At 41.4% G+C, this 22,743-nt stretch overlaps 1 protein-coding gene across 5 annotated transcripts in view; it reads right to left on the reverse strand.

The window, feature by feature from the left end:
• Peak1 (pseudopodium enriched atypical kinase 1) overlaps positions 1–22,743 on the reverse strand; it is a 230,520-nt gene that overhangs the window by 204,835 nt on the left and 2,942 nt on the right. For 2 of the 5 annotated variants that reach the window (XM_070042828.1, XM_070042826.1), the window contains exon 2: positions 10,009–10,109. The exons of the other annotated variants lie outside the window; for them this stretch is intronic. The gene's annotated coding sequence lies outside the window, so the exon portion shown is untranslated. The remainder of the gene's footprint in view (positions 1–10,008; positions 10,110–22,743) is intronic. 5 annotated transcript variants of the gene reach the window in all.

Consider the following 22,743-nt stretch of genomic DNA (forward strand, 5'->3'; position numbering starts at 1 on the left):
GGCTCAAGTGGTAGAACACTAGCCTTGAGCTGAAGAGCTCAGAGACAGAGCCCAGGCCCAGAGTTCAGGCCCCACGACTGACAAAAATAAATAAAATTAATATATATATATATATATACACATAATCTTTTTATTTCTGCATCTCATAGTCTAATATCTTCTTTGTCCTCATTTCTAGATGTAATTTCAGTAATTTCCAATCTCCAAGTCAAAAACATCACCACCAGATAATAATAATCCTTCAATAGACAGGCCTTCTATAAATTGAGACAACAAAAGTACTTGAATGATATTTTCTGTTCTGATTCATTCCTGTTCTTCTAGCTGATCAACATTTAGCTATTTAAACTTCTTCACTACTTATATCTATTTATTTTCTTTCCTTTGCCTATCCTATTTTCTCTTACTATCTATAAACTTTATTAGAAAAAGTTTACCTTAATTTTGTAATTCCCCTCCCCTTTTTGAGATGCTAGAGATGGAACTCAAGACTCCATGCCTGCCTGCTAGGCAAATGTTTGCCTTTGCACCCTGTCTGTGATTCAATTTTTTTTATTTTAAGGAAAAAGCTGTGGAGTAAACCAATTCTCTGTCATTAAATAGCTAATGTGTAATGTTAGGCAAATTTTCTAACCGTTCTGTGTCTGCCTGGATTTCCCTATTTAAAACGGTGGCAACCCAATATTATACTTAATGGGGAAAAACTACAACCAATTCCCCTAAAAACAGGAACAAGGCAAGGATGCCCACTCTCTCCACTCCTCTTCAATATAGTTCTGAAATCCTCAGCCAGAGCAATAAGGCAAGAAAAAGACATTCAAGGGATCTGTATAGGGAAAGAAGAAGAAGGGATCTGCATAGGGATAGAAAAAGTTAAACTCTCCCTTTTTGCATGTGACAATTTTATATCTTAACAATCCCAAAAGCTCCACTCCCAAATTCTTAAGAGCTTATTGGCCACTTTGGCAAAGTAGCAAGATACAAAATTAACCCACAAAATCAGTCACCTTTCTACACACCAGTAATGTACAAGCAGAAAGGGAAATCAAGGAAACAACCCCATTCATAATAACTTCAAAAAAATAAAACATCTAGGAATTAACCTAAGCAAAGATGTAAAGGCTCTATTTAATGAAAACTATAAAACCCTAAAAAAAGAAATCATACAGGACACCAGGAAATGGAAAGACTTCCCACGTTCTTGGATAGGCAGAATTAATATAGTGAAAAGGGCCATACTGCCAAAATGGACATATAAATTCAATGCATTCCCATTAAAATCCCAATGACATACTTTACTGAAATAGAGAAAACAGCCCAAAAATTCATATGGAACAACAAGAGACTTAGAATAGCCAAAGGAAAAGAAGGCGGGAGGGATCATGATTCCAGATTTCAAGCTCTACTATATAGCCATAACAAAGACAGGTTGGTACTGGCACAAAAAGAGACCCAAAGACCAATGGAATAGATTAGAAGATCCAGAAATAAAACCGCATATTTAAGAGTCAGTAAATATTTGACAAAGGAGCCAAAGACATACAATGGAAGAAGCATAGATTCTTCAACTACTGGTGCTGGGAGAACTGGGTGGCCACATACAGAAAACTAAAAGTGGACCCTAGCCTGTCACCATGCACCAACATCAACTCAAAATGGATTAAAGACCTTAACATCAAACCTGATACTCTGAAATCACTGCAGGACAGAGTAGGAGAGACACTTGAACTTACAGGAACAGGCAGGAACTTCCTGAACAGTCTCAGGGTCACAACAAATTGGAGAGAGACTTGATAAATGAGACCACCTTAAAATAAAGTTTCTGGCTGGGAAGGTAGCTCTGTGGTAAAGCGCTTGCCTTGCATGCTTGAGGCCCTGGGTTTGATTCCTCAGCACCCATAAGCAAAAAAACAAGCTGGAAGTGGTTCTGTGGCTCAAGTGGTAGAGCACTAGTCTTGAGCTGAAGAGCTGAGGGGCAGTGCCCCAGGCTCAGAGTTCAGGCCCACGACCGGACCCAAAATAAAAACCAAAACAAAATAAAGTTTCTGCACAGCTAAAGAAATAGCAACCAAACTAGAAAGACAGCCAACTAATTGGGATCAGACAAGGGTCTGATAACCATTATATACAGGGAACTCAAAAAACAAATCCCTCCCAAATCTAACAAACCAATCATTAAATGGGCAAGAAAGGGAGCTAAAGAGACTTTTCAGAAGAGATAAAAAATGGCAAAGAAACACATGAGAAAATGTTCATTATCCTTGGCTGTAAAGGAAATGCAAATAAAAACAACTCTGAGATACCACCTTACCCCAGTCAGAATGACCCACATCCTAAAGTCAGCCAATGACAAATGTTGGAGGGAAACCGAGAAAGAGGAAAAGAGGAACCCTACTGCATTGCTTGTGGGAATGTCCACTAATACAACCACTTTAGAAAGCAGTCTGGAGGTAGCTCAGAAAGCTAAATATAGACCTCCCCTATGACCCAGCCATACCATTCCTAGGCATCTACCCTAAGCAACAGAAACCAGGATACAAAGACACACATGCACCTCCATGTTCATTGCAGCACTGTTCACAATAGCCAAGATATAAAAACAACCTAGATGCCCCACTACAGCTGAACGGATCCAAAAATTGTGATACCTATATACAATGGAATATTATTCAACCATTAGAAAGGACAAAATGATGGCATTTGCAGGGAAATGGATGGAACTAGGCAAATCATTTTGAATGTGGTAAGCCAAGAAAGAGCAAAGAGACAAATGGCACCTGGTCTCCCTGATATGTGGATGCTGAGGCCAAAATGCAAGGAGATATGACAAAGGAATCGAGAAACAAAGGACTTCCACTCATTTTGTGGTATCATTGCTAAATGACTCCAAGTTCTTGGCCACACATATGGTATATCTATGCGCACATCTGAGGAGGAGGACACAGAATCAGAGGGAAAAGGGGAAACATACAACAGAGGGGCCCATGAGCTGCACTGGACATAGACAAAAATGAACTAAGCAACTCAAAGGCAGCGATCGGAGGGAGGGAAGGAGAGGGAAAGAGGGAACAGCTGACACTAAGCAAAAGGAAAGAAATGTACATATCACCCGATGTGGAAGAAATAGCTGTATTGTCAAAGCTCCGAGAATTCACAAAGGTTATAGACCATGATAATGACAATTTGCCTTGTGAAGGTTAAAATGTGTTTGTGACTTTAATTGTCACTATTCCACAATACTGTGAAATATGTAAATTTATGTAATCACCTAATCTCAATTTTTTTAAAGGGGGGGGTGGCAACCCACCACTCTTTTAAATAAGAGAAAGAGGAACAAATCTAGGATAAATGGTAACCAGTGCTTAATAACTGATGGTTATACATGCATTTTGTATGTCATTATAAAAGTAATGAGCTCATTGGTAAGATCAGAATTTTGCCACCAAAAGCATGAAAGTACTGCCTAATTTGATCCTCAATTCAAGAACAGTGTGTAGGAAGGGAGTATAAGGGAAATTGGGCCAGGGAACAGCTATAATACAAAGCCAGGAAAGCCAATCCCAACATTTTCAGTGTTCCTGCAGCCCTGTGTGCCCCAGAAGGGAACAGACTTCGTAGGAAGGTTACAATATAATTGAAGTAGGAAATTTAGACTCACGGTTCCAAGCAGAGAAGAGGGCTGTGTAGTTTGTGCATCCTCACTGATGTGAAGCACAGGGTAATGACCATGATGATAATGACAGGAGTATTAACTTGGTAAAATCTGCAACTTACTGTCAGGCACTGTCTGACTGTTTTGCATTCTCTACTAATCCTTACAACAAACCCTAGGAAAAGGGTACTGTTACCTCATTGGCCAAATGGAAAAATCACTCACACGCACACACATACACACACACAATCCTGGGCTTCAAACCCAGATAAGAGTGAAAAATTCAGGCATCTAATAAGCAGAAAGAGGTGAAATACCCAATCTTCCAGCAGTCAGAGCTATTTGGGTATCTGTGTGGGCAGAACATCACATTCCCTACAAAGTAGAAGAAAGGGCTCCATCTCCTAGCAGCAATTCTAGAATTTTCAAATATTAAAACTCATGACACTGGCATGCTGAACATGGCCCCTGCTCTGGGGGTGATGAGAGTTCTCCACCTGACACAGGGTGATGCTAGGAAATTGCTGTGAGCCACCATCCACTCAGCAGACCTCCATGGGCACAGGTAGGCCTGTGGAATTCCCACTCCATCAGCTGCACTCCTATACCTTTCTCAGAAAAGATTATTAGACTGAAATAGACAAAGTAGGTAGAAATTAGTATGTATTCTACAATGATCTAAGCACCTGTCATGATCTAAGCCTCTGGTCCTTAATAATTCAGCACTGTTTTATTTCCATTTCACAGATATAGTATCTGAGAAGCAGAGAAGCAGGTCATCTTGGCATGCCAAGATTCCAACTGGGAGGTGTGGTGGCCAGCCCCTCACCCTTGAACACAGCAATGAACGGCCTCTCTGCTTTCCCTGGAGCATGGCCTAGCAGGCAGGTAAATTCCAGCAACTGCTTGCAGAATGCTATGACCAAACAGGTAAGACTTTCGGCCTCTAGCACCCCTCTTACCACTAGGATAATGCCACGATGACTTTGAGCCCTTACCCCTCAGCCTCAGATCTTATTCATTGGTACTTTCTTTACCCTGTGTAAGCTGTGTAATAGGAATCATCTTTGTAACCTTAGCACGTGATACTAGCTATGGCACAGGGTAGGTGTGTGGTGTTAGTGCAAGTGTTAGTGCAAGGCTGCACACACTCCACACCAACCCACAGAAAAGTAGGAAGACAATCTCCGAATTCCGAAACAAGATCAGATCTGTGCATTTAAAGACCCACTCAGTCTTCTAGATAGAGCTGTTTACATATTGTTCTTTTCTGCAAGTTTGCCACACAACAGGCACTAAGTTCTGGAATACATCTGTGAACAAGAGGTATGAACTTAGAAACTTTTTTTTTTTTTTTGGGTCCAGTCATGGGGTCTGAACTCTGGGCCTGTGCGCTGTCCCTCAGCTCTTCAGCTCAAAGCTAGCGCTCTACCACTTGAGCCACAGCGCCACTTCCGGCTTTTTTCATTTTGCTTATGTGGTGCTGAGGAATCGAACCCAGGGCCTCAGGCATGCAAGGCAAGCACTCTACCACTGAGCCACCTTCCCAGCCCTGAACTTAGAAACTTTAAATTCTAAAAGGAGCAGGTCAGAAGGAAAAAAAAAAAAAAAAACAAAAAACACCATGCTTTCAAAACTCATAAGCCACTTGAACTAGGCTAGATATTACACAAATTACTTTTATACACAGCCTACAATTCATTTATAATAAGTGTGTTTTATAGATTAATCGTTCACAATAACATTCTCAAACTACAAACCACCAAACTCCAAAGTAATGTCAATATACATGAGTAAGTATTTTTCTTCTCCAGGGAGAATGTTTACTATGCATGCCATTTGCAGTCCTCTTAAATGTTCCGTTAGCTGGCAGTTCAGCCATTAACACTAAACCTTAAGAATATAACTCCTGAGTGCCAGTGGTTCATGCCTATAATCTTAGCTACTCAGGAGGCTAGATGTGAGGATCACAGTTCAAAGCCATCCTGGGGAGGAAGTCTGTGAGACTCTTATCTACAATTAACCACTTAAAAAACCAGAAATGGAGCTGTGGTTCAAGTGTTAGAGCCTAGCCTTAAGTGAAAAAGCTAAGAGACAGCATTCAGGTCCTGAGTTCAAATCCCAGTACTGGCACAAAAGTACATACACACAGAGAGACGTGTTCCTATAGCATTTTCCTGGAAATGATACCTAAGGGCAGACACCAGGACAGTCAAGCTACACTAGTCATAGTCTTAAGTATTAAGGGATGAGGAGTTCCTTTGAAGCCGAAATCACGTTCCTTTTCTTCTGTTTCTTAAAAAAATCCCAACAGTAAAATTGTAGCTCATGGCTCAATTAGATTCTCTAATCAGCTATGAACACATCCTTTTCTTTTTCACAGATTATTATTCAGTTTGAGTTTCATCAGTCAGACACTGATGTAAAAAAACCAAAAATTAAAGCTGAACATATTGTCAAATGAGTGAGCTCTAATTTGGCACACTAACAGAGCCAGTTTTACCTCCTAAGAGGTTTTGCTGAATTAGATTCAAATTTTAAAGGCCTCATATTAAACAGAATAATGAACTATATTAAAATATGCAGTCATCAGGAGCATCTTGCTTTAACCTACTGTTATTAGTATTTTCTGCAGTACTAATGAACAGATAGATGCAAGATGAGTTAGCAGTCATTTTTTTTAAGGGCAGATTTCAGTCTTCCTTCCCTTGTGCCTGAGCATATCAAACTCAAACTCAAAAATATAACAGAGACAATCAGAGATTTTTCAGTAATGGCACTGTTTCAAAATGGGTATGTAAGGCCAGGTGAGGTGACTCACACCTACAATCCCAGCTACTCGGGAATTGGAGATTGGAAGGACCACAGTTCAAGACCAGCCTGAGCAAAAAGTGAAATCTTGTAACAAATCAGCAGGGCATGGTGGCAAACACTTCTAATTCCAGTTATTCTGAAGGTATAAGTAGGAGGATTATAGAGTAGCCTAAGACAAAAGCATGAGACCCTGTCTTAAAAAAAAATAACTAATGCAAAAATGGTGAGAGGCCATGCCTCAAATGATAGAGCACGGGCCTAGCAAGTATAAGCCCCTCAGTTTAAACCTCAGTACTGCCAAAACATGAAACAAACAAAAATGCCTTGGCTAGCCAGGAAGAAAAAGAGATTGACAAGGGAAGAGAACACGTTTCTTCTGCCTTTGAATGAAGCCAATCATTTCATTCCACCAATACATCCTTTTACCTTTAGCCAGATAAGTCTCCATTGTACCTCTTTTGCAATGTATGCTTCATATTTTTTTTCATACTAACAATGGACTTTACTGTCATTGGGGAGTTTAGAGTTTAATCCAGTAATCTTTCTGTTAAACACTGAAAAGATAGGCATGAGGAAATAGAAGGAAAGCAGAAAGCTGCCCACATCTCCCAATGTGTGTGGTTCATTCACAGAGTCCTGGTACATGGGTAGCTGCTTCTACAGGCTCTCACCAACTCCCAGCAAACAGCACAGGCTATTTCATAGCAGGCTTGCTTACTTCATTCAGGAAAGTTAAAAACAAGCCAATTTAAAAAACAAAACAAAAACAACCAACTAACAAATGGGAAATATCCGAATTTTCAGTTGTTACAGATGACTCACTGAATGGGGGCAATTATGGAAACTCATGGCTGATGCTAGGAAAAGCTAATGTTTTCATGCAGATCACTTTGAAATGCTGGCTGGGAGGTCTTGCTTTGCTCTTGCATTATGGTTTTGTTTTGCGTTCAAAATAAACGTTCACCAGAGGCTGCATGCCTCCCCAGAGGAGAAAGGTGGGGTCCTTTCATCCTTGTGGACATAAGAAAGCCATTCACATCTGGGATCTTGTCTGATTACTCTGAGCCCAATTCCAGTAATCAATATATTGCTACTTTGCCTTCTGTACTGTGACCTCGCTGAATTTGTTCTTATCTCTCAAATCTTGCCACTTTGGAAATTGACAAAGATGACTTATAGTGAATGTAGTCAAGTATTTCACTCCCAATAAGAACAAGATTTTAACTGTTTTAGTAGAGGTAGAGACAAGTGCTAAGCATCTTTTAAAACAGCAAATATAATTTAGTTTTAGAAATGTATTTCTTCATAGTCAAGATCTGTTTGTCTGTTTTTGTTTTTGCTGGTCATGGGGCCTGAACTCTGGGCCTGGGCGCTGTCCCTCAGCTCTTCAGCTCAAGGCTAGTGCTCTACCACTTTGAGCCACTTCCAGCTTTTTCTGCTTATGTGATGCTGAGGAATCGAACCCAGGGCCTCATACATGCAAGGCAAGCATTCTACCACTGAGCCACTTTCTCAGCCCCAATAAATTTTTTTTTTTTTTTTTTCTGGTCGTGGGGCCTGAATTCTGGGCCTGGGCTCTGTCCCTCAGCTCTTCAGCGCAAGGCTAGTGCTCTATCACTTGAGCCACAGCGCCATTTCCGGCTTTTTTTTTTTTTTTTGCTTATGTGGTGATGAGGAATCAAACCCAGGGCCTCATGCATGCAAGGCAAGCGCTCTACCACTGAGCCACCTTCCCAGCCCCATAGTCAAGATCTGTAGAGTAAAATATTAAAAGTAAAAATACAACCATGATAAGCAATCCTACTTCTTGATTATATGAGCAAATAATTATCAGTTCTTCCCTCCTAGTTTAAAAAAAAAAATTAGGCAATTGCTGGTGGCTCATACCTGTAATCCTAGGATCCCAGTTCAAACACAGCCTAAGCAGAAAAGTCTGAGACTCTAATCTTCAACCAGCATCAAGCTAGAATTGTAAGTATTGATTACACTAAAAAGCCAAGCAAGTGTGAGAGGTTCTGAGTTCAAGCTCCAGTATTGGGTCAGAAGAAAAAAAAAAAAAAGATACTACAAACTGGAGAAACATTAGCTTTTGCTAATAGCACATCAAGTTAACAAAGTTCTTGTACACATATTCAGCCTTTGGATCCATTATGCATGCGGTGTGTCCATGTCAGGCCCTTTACTAAGTCCCAGGGACAGAAAAATGAGCAAGACATGTCCCTTTTAAGGTTCCAGTCTCCTAATCTGTTAATCAAAACCATGTAAAGAGAAATGGGCATGATCATCCAGAACAAAGTAGAGTGTATATTTAATAGAAAAGCTTACAATAAACCAGTTTATGAATACGTATGTATAGTTTGCACAGAATATGTAATATGTGTGTACACTCCATAAGTGTCTTCTTTCCCAGGAAGAAGTTTTGCTCATCTCAGGTCTTCCATGACGAGGTATATGTGCACAAATGGAATATGAAAGCGATCTTACTACTGTGAGAATTACTACAGCTAATATTTCCAGTGGGTCTTCAGCTGACAACAAATTTAGCACTGTGCAGAATTAAATAATTTTATTGAGACCAAGCTTTAAAATCTCATGTGAGACTCTCTCTCTCTCTCTCTCTCTCTCTCTCTCTCTCTCTCTCTCTCTCTCTCTCTCTCTCTCTCTCTCTCTCTCTCTCTCTCTCTCTCTCTCTCTCTCTCTCTCTCTCTCTCTCTCTCTCTCTGGAGTGCTGGAGCATATTCATAGGGCCATTTGGCTTTGCTGAATTCTTGCCCCACAGCCTCCAGAGCACCTGCAAAGGATACTTTACTGCATCTTGTAGGAGAAATTATACCTTCTAGAACTGTGCAAACAGTAGCCACATGTTGCTACTTACTGAACACTTAAAATGCAGCTAGTCTGAGCTGACCTGGGCTGTAATTGGAAAAAACACAAGAGTTTGAAGACTTAGCAAAAATGAATGGGAGATTGTTTATGTTGACTCTATGTAGCAATAAAATTTTGATTATATTTATTTATATTAAATACAATGTGTCACTAAAATCAATTTTACTTCTTTGGGAGGGAGGGGTGCAGTCCAGGGGCTTGAACTCTAGCCATGGGCACTCTCCCTGAGCTATTTTAAGGCTAGTGCTCTACTATTTGAGCCACAGGTCCACTTCTGGCTTTTTTTTTTTTTTTGGTAGTTAATTGGACATATGAGTCTTGTGGATTTTCCTGCCCAGGCTGGCTTTGAACCACAATCCTCAGATCTCAGCCTCCTAGAAGTAGCTAGGGTTATAGGTGTGAGCCCTAGCACCCAGCTTCACCTATTTTTTACTTTTAACAATGCAACCACTAGAATATTTGAAATTACATATGTGCCATGTATTATTTCTATTAGACAGCAGTATGCTCAGATATGTCCAAGAGATCTAAGACATACTCTGAGAACTACCAAGGTCTCTCTCTTCTACTAATATGCCCTTATTGATTGCCAGTTCTTTTAATTATAAACTACTGAACAGGAGGAGCAAGTGTTATCAAAAAATATAACTAGGTACCTGAGGAGGATGGTGATTCCAGGCCAGCCTGGGTGGAGGAGTCAGCAAGCTTCCGTCTCAATGGAGAGAGCTGGGCATGGTGGTGTATGCCTCCATCCCAGCTACAAAGGGAAGAATGAAATAGGTGGTTCAAAGTCTAGGGGTAGGCCCAAGTAAAAGGCAAGTACAAAACAGGGCTGGAGACAAAGCTTAGTGGTAGAGCATAATACCCTGAGTTCAAGCCCCAATACTACTAAAAGAGAGAAAACTGAAACTACTTCAGACATTTATCATAGTCATTTAGCAATTTTAAAAAAAAAAACCCTGCTGGGCTCCAGTGGTTCACACCTGTGATCCTAGCTACTCAGGAGGCTGAGATTTGAGGGTCAGGGTTTGAAGCCAGCTGGGGCAGGAAAATCCGTGAAACTCTTATCTCCAATGAACCATCAGAAAACCAGAAGTAGAGCTGTGGCTCAAAGTGGATAGCCTTGTGTGAAAAAGCTCCAGGACAGTGCCCAGGCCTTGAGTGCAAGCCTCATGACTGGCCAAAAAAAGAAAAAGCAAAAAAATCCTCTGAAATACAAAGCATCTCCTAGAATGATCACGAATGAATCTGTTTCCTCAGCCAGCGTGCTCTACATGCTGCTGGCCAGTGCAGCCAGTCCATCAGGCTGAATGTAATTTACAGATAGATAAGCTGTGTCCCTACTGTGTCTAGCATACTATCAATTAGATATTTAGAAATCTATGGGGGGGGGAGGGGTAGGGTGGGGAATACCCATTTACTAGCCCTAGTTATCTCTGGACAGCAGGACAGATTTGCTCCTTTTGTTATATATTTTCTTATAATAAAATTATATTTTTCTATCATAAAATATATATTTTTAGGATACATTTGAGATCTTTGCAGAGGGCATAGGGAATTAAAGGCTAGGAATCATGAAGTCCATAAAAACTCAGACCACGGCAGCCCCACAGGAGAAGCGACAGCATTAATATGCACTCATTTGTAAAGCCCTCTACTTGCCTTATGAAGAATACAAAACACATCCTTCCCCAGATGACAAGATTGTTTTGCTAGATATTCAGAATACAAAATTGACAAGAGCACCACAAGTTGCAGTTATAATAGGAATCCAATTTTCTTGGTACACATTTAAAGTACATAGGAAATAAAATTAAAGAATGCAAAACTTTAATTCCTTAAGCTAGAATTTACTGTATCCATAGATTTATTCTTATGTTGTCCACAGTGTGATTTAAATTCACAGATGGAGCTGTATTTGTGCAGAGAGGATAGACAGGCCTTCCAACTTGTGCTTACATTGCATAGAAAAGAAAAGGTCATTGAATTTCAGGTTTCTCCTTTCCCTCATCACTCTTCATATCAACCTCATGTTGAATTTAGAAACCAACAAGCTCTTTCAACTTCAGGACCAAGAGTTGAAGTAAGACCTTGCAGTTCACTTGAAACATTTAGTTGTAAGGGTGTGTGTGAGAGCATGTGAGCCTGTCATGGGGCTTGAACTCAAGGCCTAAGCACTGTTCCTTAGCTTTTTCTGCTCAAGGCTGGTACTCTACCACTTTTGCCACACCTCTACTTCCAGATTTTTGATGGTTAATTGGAGATAAGAGTCTCAAAGACCTTCCTGCCCTGGCTGACTTTGAACTGTAATCCTCAGATCTCAGCCACCTGAGTAGCCAGGATTACAGATGTGAGCCACTGGCCCCTGGCTTAGAATTGTGGATGGAGCCAGACTCAAGCAAAGATGGAAAAAAAAAATCAGCTGCAAAAGTAAGGCTTCAAGTGAAGGAAAAAAAAAAAAAAAAACTGGCATTAGGAAACAGCTTTGCAGTGGGTCTCAATACCTTAAACCTTCTCTCCTTCAAATCCCACATATATAACCTGCTGCATAACCCAAATAAAAGCCAAAAGGAGCTGCTTGCCTGTGAAGGTGGCAATTTTTTGGCATTTGAAAATGTTCAGCTCATTATTCCAAACAGCTTAATGCTTCTATCATTGCATCTTCCCTTCTAATTAAATGGAATCTACTTCAGAAATTATGGGACAAGCACTAGCTTTAAACGATAAAAAGAGCTTCAGTCAACTGCATATGGATAAAAACATAAATACATTAGAAAACTACAAGCTATCATTTGTTTTTACATGTAGTATTTTCATTATTATTATTATTATTCTTTACTTTTTTTTCTTTGCTGGTACTGGGACTTGAACTTGGGGCTTCATCCTCTGGCTCACGGCTTCCATTCTACCATTTGAGCCTTGTCTCCAGTTTGGGGATTTTATTGTTAATTAGACATAAGAGTCTTAAGGATCTGTCTAGCTGGGCTGGCTTCAAACTGCAATCCACAGATGTCAGCCTCCTGACTAGCTAGGGTTACAGGCATAAGCCACCAGCACCCTGCTCATTCTTTAACAAACATGTAAGACTGACAATGCTTCAGGCATCATTCTAAGCATTTTTCACATATTAGCTCATCAAAAACCCTCTAAGCACTCAGGAGGCTGAGGCAGGAAGATTCTGAATTTGAGGCCAGTCTGGGATACATTGTGAGACCTTGGCTTAAACAACAAAAAAATTCTCAGAGAAAAGCAGTACATGGCCAGAACCCACGTTCTTAACCATAATATGATGCTTAATCTCAGAAAGTAACATGCTCAGGACAGCCCACAGTTAAACATTTAATAATTATTATTTTAATCTGCTAAGAAGTAAAAATAAAAAACAAATTCTTATCCCAACCAGTGTACTTCCTATCGGCAATATGTTTCTCATTCACAAGGGGTTTTGCCCTTGACACTCAGCATAGATGGTGTTCTGCAAAATGAAAAATTAGCTGGGCACCAGTGGCTCAGGCTTGTAACCTTATCCACACAGGAGACCCAGATCCGAGGATTTCCCCTTCAAAGCCAGTCTGAGCAGTCTGTGAGACTCTTATCTCCAATTAACCAGCAAAAAGCCACAAGTGGAGGAGTGATTCAAGTGGTAGAGCACCAGCCCTGAGTGAAAACACTAAGCAGTAAAGGGAGAAAGGAAAGGAAAAGAAAGGAAAGGAGAACAAATAGAAAAGATAAGGACTAGCCTCACAAAGATTTTAGAATAACAGTTTAAGTCTGAATGTCAAATTGTAGGCCAAACATTTATGTGTCTCCATGCATGACACCTATTCAAATTCCAAAAAGCCAGAAAGTGGAGCTGCAGTTCAAGTGGTAGAGTGCTAGCCTTGAGGAATAAAAGCTCAGGGTCAGTGTCTAGGCCCTAGGTTCAAGTTCTTACCCCTTAAATATACAGTCATTATATGTGAATTAAAAGGAATAGAAAACTAAGTCTAAAACAAAAAAGTTCTTTTTAGATTTTAACAGACCACAGGAGATAGCCTCACAACCCCCCCCCCACCAAAGGTACAAGTATCACCCCCACTTTCAGGAAGACACTGGGCCACAGGAAATTAACGTTAGGTCACAACGCTAGTAAAAGACTAGCCAGGGTTCAAATCCAGACATTGATTCTTTTTTTTGTCGGTCATGGGGCCTGAATTCTGGGCCTGGGCGCTGTCCCTCAGCTCTTCAGCTCAAGGCTAGCACTCTACTACTTGAGCCACAGCGCCACTTCTGGTTTTCTGGTGGTTTATTGGAGATAAGAGTTTCACAGGGCTTTGAACTGTGATGCTCAGATCTCAGCCTCCTGAGTAGCTAGGATTACAGGCATAAGCCACCAGTGCCCAGCTAGACATTGACTCTTGAAATGAGAATTCTTTAAAAATAATTTGTTTTCTTACCTTTAAATAGTGGTACAGATGGGTTTCAGTTCATCATGTCAGTACAGTGCATCTTGATCAATGTTACCACTATCTCTCCCACCCCTCTCCCCCCCAGCCCACGAACAAGTGACCTGGCTTTTTTTTTTTTTTTTTTTTTTGGTTGGTTGTGGGGCTTGAACTCTGGGCCTGGGCGCTGTTCCTCAGCTCTGCAGCTCAAGGTGAGCACTCTACCACTTGAGCTATAGCGCCACTTCCGGTTTTCTAGTGGTTTATTGGAGATAGGAATCTCACAGTGTTTCCTACCCGGGCTGGCTTTGAACCGAGATCCTCAGATCTCAGCCTCCTGAGTAGCTAGGATTACAGGTGTGAGCCACCGGCGCCCGGCATGACCTGGCTTTGTTTTCACACAGGTACACTGCATCTTATGACTATATTCACACACCCTTCCTCTCTCCATTCATCTGCCCTCCCCCAGCTCTCCCACACACACAAATGTGCCAGCTTCCTGGTATTCATTTTGTTCAACTGTAAGTTCATTTTTCAAAGTCATTACACCACTGGAATCCTTCCCTGTGCACGCCATACCTTAGTTAGTATGTTGAAATGAGAATTCCTGACTACTGCTGGAGGGTTGGCTTATGAACTATTTGGAAGACAGTCGTGTTTTCAAAAAGCAGCATTGTTTGGTTAAGCCTAAATTTAAGATGTTATCACACGGATTCCTTTTACGCTCTGACTTGGACAATTGAAATTTTTAGTATCTGATGTTTTCAGGAAGGAACTAAGTCAGTCTTTGGACCTTATATAAGCATCAAATATCTTAGGTGATTCCTTCATTCGATTAACAGTGGTGTGTTTGCTGTGCGCTAGGGACCATGGCAACAGTTGTCCAGCACACAGAGGGGTACATACATGTACTAGGCTTTCTTGTAACTAATAAATTCAACACACTGGGACATAAATATGACTTGCAGCTTTGCCAACCATTCAGTGCTAGAACTGAGGATGGAGTCATGTGATTACAGGCCTCTATCATCCAAAGCCAGGTGCATCTTTTATTATTCTTCCAGTCCCTGAAGAATGACTAGCTTCCAAATAACTTCTCGGTAGGTGTGATGTGCCTGCCTCATGCTTTGGAAGCCTATCCATTTTTAGTACAGAGGAATTGAAATTTAAATGTTTTACTAAAACTTCAGTTTACCAGGGTAGAGGCTCAAATTCTTTGAAAATTCTTTGGGTTTGCCTTTACAACCAGATGATGTGTGAATGTCAAGACCTTCTGTAAAAGCAGCAGTATCCAAAACAAATAGAATTAACAACAACAAAAACAAAAACACATCCCACAGGAGAGGGTGAGATGTCTCTGTGTGATCTGGCATGGAAGCCTGTTAGCACATGGAAATTGTATTAACTGTGAAAAGGTGGCAGCCGGTGAAAAGTTGAAAAGTCAAGTACAATAGCAACACTTCCAACCAGCTCACTGAGTGGCTTCATTAACATGCCAGTGACCATGGGCACAATTATCAACCCAGGGCCTTGTAATGTGAGTGGAGCAGAAAGCAACACTGAGGAGCAAACCAAGGAACCAAGAGAAGCTGCGGTCGAGTGTCTGCTGGCTGCTGTGTACAGTGTGAAACCTCAATGTGATTCCTTATTTTTGTGTTAGTACTGAGGTTTGAACTCAGGGCCTGGGAGCTGTCCCTTAGCTTTTTCACTCAGGGCTGGCCCTCTACTACCAGAGCCACACCTCCACTTTCAGCTTTTTGGTGATCCACTGGATTTAAGAGTCTCATCAACTTTCCTGCCCTGCCTGGCTTCAAACCTTGATCCTCAGATCTCAGCTTCCTGGGATGCTTCCTAGAATGACAGGCATGAGAGCCACCAGTGCCCTACAGGGGTGGGTTGTGACTGATACTTTGCTTGTACCATGGCTCAGGTGGAGCTGGCACTTATTTGAGCTTCTTGATTCTGTCCTCTCACAAGCTTTGCTGGCACCTTATCTCCGTGCAGTTGCTGGTATTTCCCTTTGATTGCTCTTCTCAGGTCTGATTTGTCTCATGCTGAAATGTACATTTATGGAGAAAAAAAAAAAAGCAATGTTCACCCCAAACACAGCTCAGTATCTTGCAATAATGAGAATGCACTAGGATGGATGTGACCTCCACCCTGTAATTCACTCCAATCCTAAGTATCAGGCAGCAATGCTCATCTCTTACTGCAGGGAGCTTCTTCCCTTCTCCAGCTACATCATTCCTCTAGCTCCCAGCACACCCAGCCCACCCTGTTCTCAGAGCTCTACAGTCACATGTATAACTGCTGACAACTCTATTAGCATGTCTATTATGCATCTCAAACACTGAACTGGTCTGTGGCTAAAGGTGAGACCAGGCAGAAAGCCTGCCTAGCAAGCAGTGGCCCCGAGTTTAAAACTAGTGTGCAAAAAGAAAAAAAGAAAAAAAAAAAAAAAAGGAACCAGTCTGGAACAGAATTCCTGCCTTTGCCCCACAAAACTGCTCTGGTCTGTCCTGTCTCAACCCTATCCTTCCTGTCCACCCCTGCCCTCCCCCCAGAAAAAACACCTCTGTCTTGTCACTCCCCACATCCAGTCCATCAGCAAACCTTTTGGACCAAAACAAATCTAGTTAAGAATTATAGATGGTACTGTGAATGCATGTCTACTTTCACATACATAAATAAGGAGATGGCTGTATGAGCCAGGTATGGCTCAGGACTTTGAGGCAGTAAAATCTCAAGTTCAAAAGTTCAAGGCCACTAAAGGTGAAACTTCGTTTCAAAATTTTTGAAAAAAATTAAATTTACAAATTGAAATTATGTGTATTGCTCCACTAACTCAGTCCACTGAGGAAGCAGAAGCAGTAACAACCAGGAGCAATAAGCTTAACTAGCAGTCAGATCTGGGCCTCAAAATACCATCCTCTAATATAAAGAACAAGGGCTCCTCAAAAAAATGACTGACTCTAAGGCTGGGGCAGAAAAAACAAAAAAAAACAGGATGAGCCAAACACAATCAGGAGTGCCAGAAAGTACAGAAGTGTGTACATGTTTACACAAAAAGATGGGGGATCAAGAGAACACAGAAAGCCTGATGCTGGTGGTTTACTCCTGTAATCCTGTTCAAGAGGCTAACATCTGAGGACAGAAATTCAAAACCAGCCCAAGCAGAAAAGTTCCCTGAGATTCTTAGCTCCGATTAACCAACAAAAATCCAGAAGCGGATTTTGGCTCAATTGGTAGAGCACAAGCCTTGGTGAAAAAGCTAAAGGACAGTGCCCAGACCCTGAGTTCAAGCCCCAGGACTGGCACACGCATGCATGCATGCACACACACACAAAAGACACATAAGTTCAACTAAAAAAGCAACAGAGGGGTTGGAGGTATAGCTCAGTTGTTAGAGTGCTAGGCAATGAGCAAAAGTGGCAGGTACTGAGTTAGAATCCCAGTCTCAGACCTAAAAAGAAAAAAGAAAAGGAACAACAAAATAACAATATTAAATTAAAGCCCTAAGAATACTCATGAATTTGTAATAACAAAATGATCATACCTTCCTTACAGAAGAATTTCAACTAATGAATATAAAAAGAATGAAATACAACAGTGCCTCCAAAACTCCATAGCTACACAATGGTATCTTAAAGTATTTATAAGCATTGCTAACATAATCTCCTGATGAAAACTAAAACTAGTGCACAGAAACAGGATACTGGCAAAGTCTCAAAAGTATTGCTCCCAAAATATTTACCAACTACTGTTTTAATACACACACACACACACACACACACACACACACACACACACACACATTCTTTTATACATCTCCCTCTAGGAAGTAGTTTAATTCCCCTCTCTTCAGTGTGGGCTGACTTACTAACTTGCTTCTCCTGGGAAGAAAAATATAAACTTTACAATAGAGCAACAGTAACAAAGGGATCCCACTTATTTGATACAGCCTATGGTAAGATATAATAATTAGAATATCTCATATCTGAGCTATTCCCCAAAATCCACAACTCCAGTCTAATCATGAGAAAATTTCAGACAAAACTACATGGAAGAGCACCTATAATATACCTGACCCAGTACACTAAAGCATCAAGGTCACAGGAGATTAGAGAAGACTGTCGCAGGTTGGAAGAGAGATGCGGAGAGGCGCTGACAACTGAAGCAATGCAGTATCCTGGACCCTGGTGTGGCTAATGGAATGAAAAAAGGGTATGAATGGGAAAACTGATGAAATACAAATAAAATCTGAAGTCTGGATGAAACCAGCGAAGTCTATTTATTAACTTGACAAATGCACCATGGTTATCCGAGATGCTAGAACGATAGAGGCTGAGGGAAGAGTAAATGGCAGCAGTTCATAATGGAATGATTGTTTCAAGTGAGGAGAAGGTACTAGAATCCAGTGGAAGCAGCCAGGAATGCTGCTTAACTCCTATAATATACAGGACAACCTGTCATCATAACAAAAGATTATCCAGTCCTAATTATCAATAATGCTCAGGTTGAGAATCTCTAATATGAAGGAACTTTATGACCAATTTGTGCAACTCTTCTGCAAATACATCATTTTAAAATAAAAAGTTAAAACACACACACACACACACACACACACACACACACACACACGCACACCTCCATATTCAATCACCTCCTAAAACTATGGACTAGAATTCCAGGGACACAGCAGCAAGCATACTTGTGACTCAAGACCTATACAAAATACTTCTGCCAGATGCCAGTGGCTCACACCTGTAATCCTATCTACTCAGGAGGTTAAGATCTGAAGATCGGGTTTCAAAGTCAGCCTGGGCAGGAAAAATGCATTAGACTCTTATCTCCAATAAACCACTCAGAAAACCAAAAGTGGCGCTGTGGCTCGAGTGGTAGAGTGCTAGCCTTGAGCTGAAATGCTCAGAGACAGCACCCAGGCCCAGAGTTTAAGCCCCACGACTGAAGGGGAAAAAAAAAACAAAAAAAAAACTTCTATTTAGTGTGCCCTGGGCGGCCTTCACAGACATTATTATTCTTGAAAAGGCGCAATCTCCAGGCATCCCAGTGCCCACTTTCTTGCTTTATTCTCTGTCACCTTCCAATATACTATAGCAACAGATTTTTTGTTTGTTTGGTTGGTTCACTAATGCATCCCGTGTATTTGGTTCACAATACCCACTACATACTTGATGCTCATGTGTGTTAAACTGATGACACACTTCTGAAAGTCTATATTACATGTGTTTTTCTACCACTTCCTATCAAATTACATTTCCTAACTTATTCCCTTATCTGAGAAAAATATGTTTGGAGAAGAGAGGGCTTTGGATCCCAGTTCCATCGCTTGACTCTGCATTTGTATGTGGGGAGTGGGGGTGGTTATTTAAACTCTAATCCTCAATTTCTTCATCTAAAAGAGATGCATATAGGAATGCAAAGGAAAGCATATAGAAGTAATTACACATTGGAGAGTTAATATTAGAAATATAGAATCAACAGTTTCTTTATTGTAAAAAGAAATGGAGCCAGGTATCAGTGGCTCTTCTAGACACTCAAGAGGCTGAGATCTTAGGATCATGGTTCAGACCCAGCCCAAGCAAAAAAGCCCCCTCTTATCTCCAATTAACCACTCAAAAAATGGAAGTAATGCTGTGGCTCAAGTGGTAGAGCACTAGCCTTGAGCACAAAGAGGCTCAAGGACAGTGCCCAGGCCCTGAGTTCAAGCCTCACAATCCAAAAGAGAAAAAGGAAAAAAAGAAAGGAAGAAAGGAAGGAAGGGAGGAAGGGAGGGAGGGAGGGAGGGAGGGAATATATAATGCTTGCTACTCAGGAGGCTGAAATCTGAGGATCCTGGTTTAAAGCCAGCCTGAGAAAGACTCAAACTTATCTCCAGAAGCAGAGGTGTGGCTCAAGTAGTAGAGCACCAGCTTTGCATGAATAAAGCTAAGGGACAGCACCCAGGTCCTGTATGAAAGCCCCAGTACCCAGACTAAATACATAAATAGAGATACAAAGTGTACAACAGGTAACTGGTACTCAGGATATATCACTGGCTCTTCAGCTGCTCCCCAGCCTCTAGCCTTTTATGTCCTTCATTTTCCCCTAGTCACACCACACCTTCCGCCTTATGTGAAATACCTCCCCATTCTTCATTAGATTATCATTCTTCCATATCATTAATTCCTCACCCATACCTGTCCTCAGAGTACCTCTAGCAGAGGTCTGCCAATCAGCCAGTGGAGAGTAGTGTGGGACCCTGGGACTGACCATGGAGGTTTAAACCCCAGCTGTTCATCTTATAAAGAAGTAGTGTAACAAAAAAGAAAGGGCTGGCTCTTGTGAGTATTAAATAGCTTCTTCTGATATACTGAAACTGATTACTGCGGAGAAAAATCACACAACCATGCTGAGTGGTACCACTACATACCAGTCCACAACCTCCAATAATTCTTCAATACTGCGTTTGTTCCTCAGGCATGTAAGTGTCTGCCTTCCCCCCCTCCCTCCCCCCATGCCAGGGTGGAAGGGGTTACAAATTCACATACTCTTCAAGAATCTCAAATTGACCAGTTTCCCATCATCCTTAGCAAGTGATCAAAAATAACAGAGGATGCATCATCTACTCTTTCCCATCTCTGTCAGTTTCAAACTATTTACACTGCCATCCATCTTTACTGCCTTCTTTTTTGCTCCCTGAAACGTTAAGAGTAGTTCTACCACTCAAGGGTAATTTTTTTTCTGCTAATGCCTCAGATCTCCTCCCCTCTGCTACAGGGTTGCCTCAGTCTCAATCTATCTCCCTCCCTGCATCTTGTTAATTTCTCCCCTCCATTGGTTCTTAGTAGTCTCATACAATCCTGTCCAAGACCCTCTAAATTTACAAGAAAGAAAAAAAATAAGAAAAAAGAGGCGAGGAGAGGGAAAAGAAGGGAAGGGGAGAAAAAGGCAAGCATACACATCCCTGGTGCCCCCTCTCTCATTTCCTTCAGAGCCCTTTGTAGCACCCACTGTATCAGTCTCAATTAGCTACATTAGCCCACATTCACCCAGGCTCAATTCATTACAATGTAGCTAACTACTGCTGCTCAAGTTCTAAGAAGACATCTTAGTCATCAAGTCTGAGAAACTTTATTCAGTCCTTATCTTCCTGGTCTTTTTAGCCTGTGGACCACTTCTAGACCTTGTAATATTATTCTCCTCCTCCCTTAGCTTCGCAGACCAATGTCTCAGAGTTTCCTTTTGTTTATACCAGTGCTGTCTGCCACAGACTGTGAGTCTTTCCCTACTGGCCCCAATTCACCACTTGAACGTGAGAATTATCCTAAAATCGTATGTATCTTTCTCAATTCTGTAATCTTATTATTTATCCTATCCTGCTGGTAATTCTTCCTAGATCCCTTGTACATCCACCCCCTTCCTCTACTTCCCTCACCATTTCTCACCAGGAATAGATTTCTAACTGGTGCTGCTTCTAATTTTGCCCCTAATTCAGCCTTCACTTTCTTGCCCAAATCATAGGTCTAAAACATAAATCTGATTCCATTCACAGCATGGCCTTTTTTGAAAAGTAAATCTGCACTCTTCAGAATGAAATTCAGGTTCCCAAGCTTGGTTCACAATCCATGATGTGGCTTAATACATCAACCCTTCATCTAAAAACTCAGCTGTCCCCACATGACTACTGAATGTAACTAGTTGAAGCTGAATATGCTATACATATAAAATACACACCAGAGCCTAAAACCTGAGTATGAAAGGGAAAATGTCAAATGGCTCTGCAATGTGATCCCATGTTGAGATTCTACTATTTTAGATATATAGGGTTGAATTATACATTTCTTTTCTTTTTTTTTTTTTATTTTTTTGTCGGTTGTGGGTCTGAACTCTGGGCCTGGGCACTGTCCCTCAGCTCTTCACCTCAAGGCTGGTTCTCTACCGCTTGAGCCACAGCCCCACTTCCAGCTTTTTCTATTTCTGTGGTGCTGAGGAATGGAACCCAGGGCTTCATGCATGCAAGGCAAGCACTCTACCACTAAGCCACCTTCCCAGCCCCACATTTCACTTTTTGAAAGATGGTTAGTAGAAAAGTTTAAATTATTTGTGCAGCTTAAAATTGTTGTTTGTATTTCAAGATGACAGCACTAATATCCCTCTTTCTGAACCTAGTTAGCTTATGTATTTGTGTTGTGTGTGTGGTTTGTGGACTCAGGACTTGGGTGTTGTCCTGAGCCTCTTTTTGCTCAAGGCTAGTGCTCTACCATTTAAGCTACAGCACCACTTCCAGTTTTTGTTTTGCTTTTGTTTTGTCAGTTGTAGGGCTTGAACTCTCGGCCTCAGCTCTGTCCCTCAGCTCTTCAGCTCAAGGCTAGCGCTCTACCACTTGAGCCACAGTGCCACTTCGTTTTCTGGTAGTTAATTGGAGGCAAGAGTCTCATGGACTTTCCTGCCCAGACTGGCTTTGAACCACAATCTTCAGACCTCAATTTCCTGAGTAGCTAGGATTACAGGCATGAGCCACCTGGTGCCCAGCTCACCTGCAGTTTTTGAGTGGTTAACTGGAGCTAAGAATCTCTGGAGGACTTTTCTGCCTGGGTTGACTTCTAACTGTGATCCTCAGATTTCAGCCTCCTGATTAAATAGGATTACAGGCATGAGCCACCAGTGCCCAGCTATTACTCTTTCTTGATTAACTTAGATGACCTATTCTAGAACATTCCCACCACCAAGAATCCTACTCCAGGCTGGGAATGTGGCTTAGTGGTAGAGTGCTTGCCAAGCATGCATGAAACCTTGGGTTCGATTCCTCAGTAGTAGATAAACAAAAGGCTGGAAGTGGCGCTCTGGCTCAAGTGGTAGAGCACTAGCCTTGAACAAAAGAAGTTCAGGGACAGCACCCAGGCCCTGAGTTCAAGCCCCAGGAACAGCCAAAAAAAAAACAAAAAAAGTATCCTAGTCTGAGTC

Source organism: Dipodomys merriami, unplaced genomic scaffold, assembly GCF_024711535.1.
Source record: "Dipodomys merriami isolate MVZ:Mamm:240054 unplaced genomic scaffold, mDipMer1.0.p SCAF_33, whole genome shotgun sequence".
NCBI classification, from domain to species: domain Eukaryota; kingdom Metazoa; phylum Chordata; class Mammalia; order Rodentia; family Heteromyidae; genus Dipodomys; species Dipodomys merriami.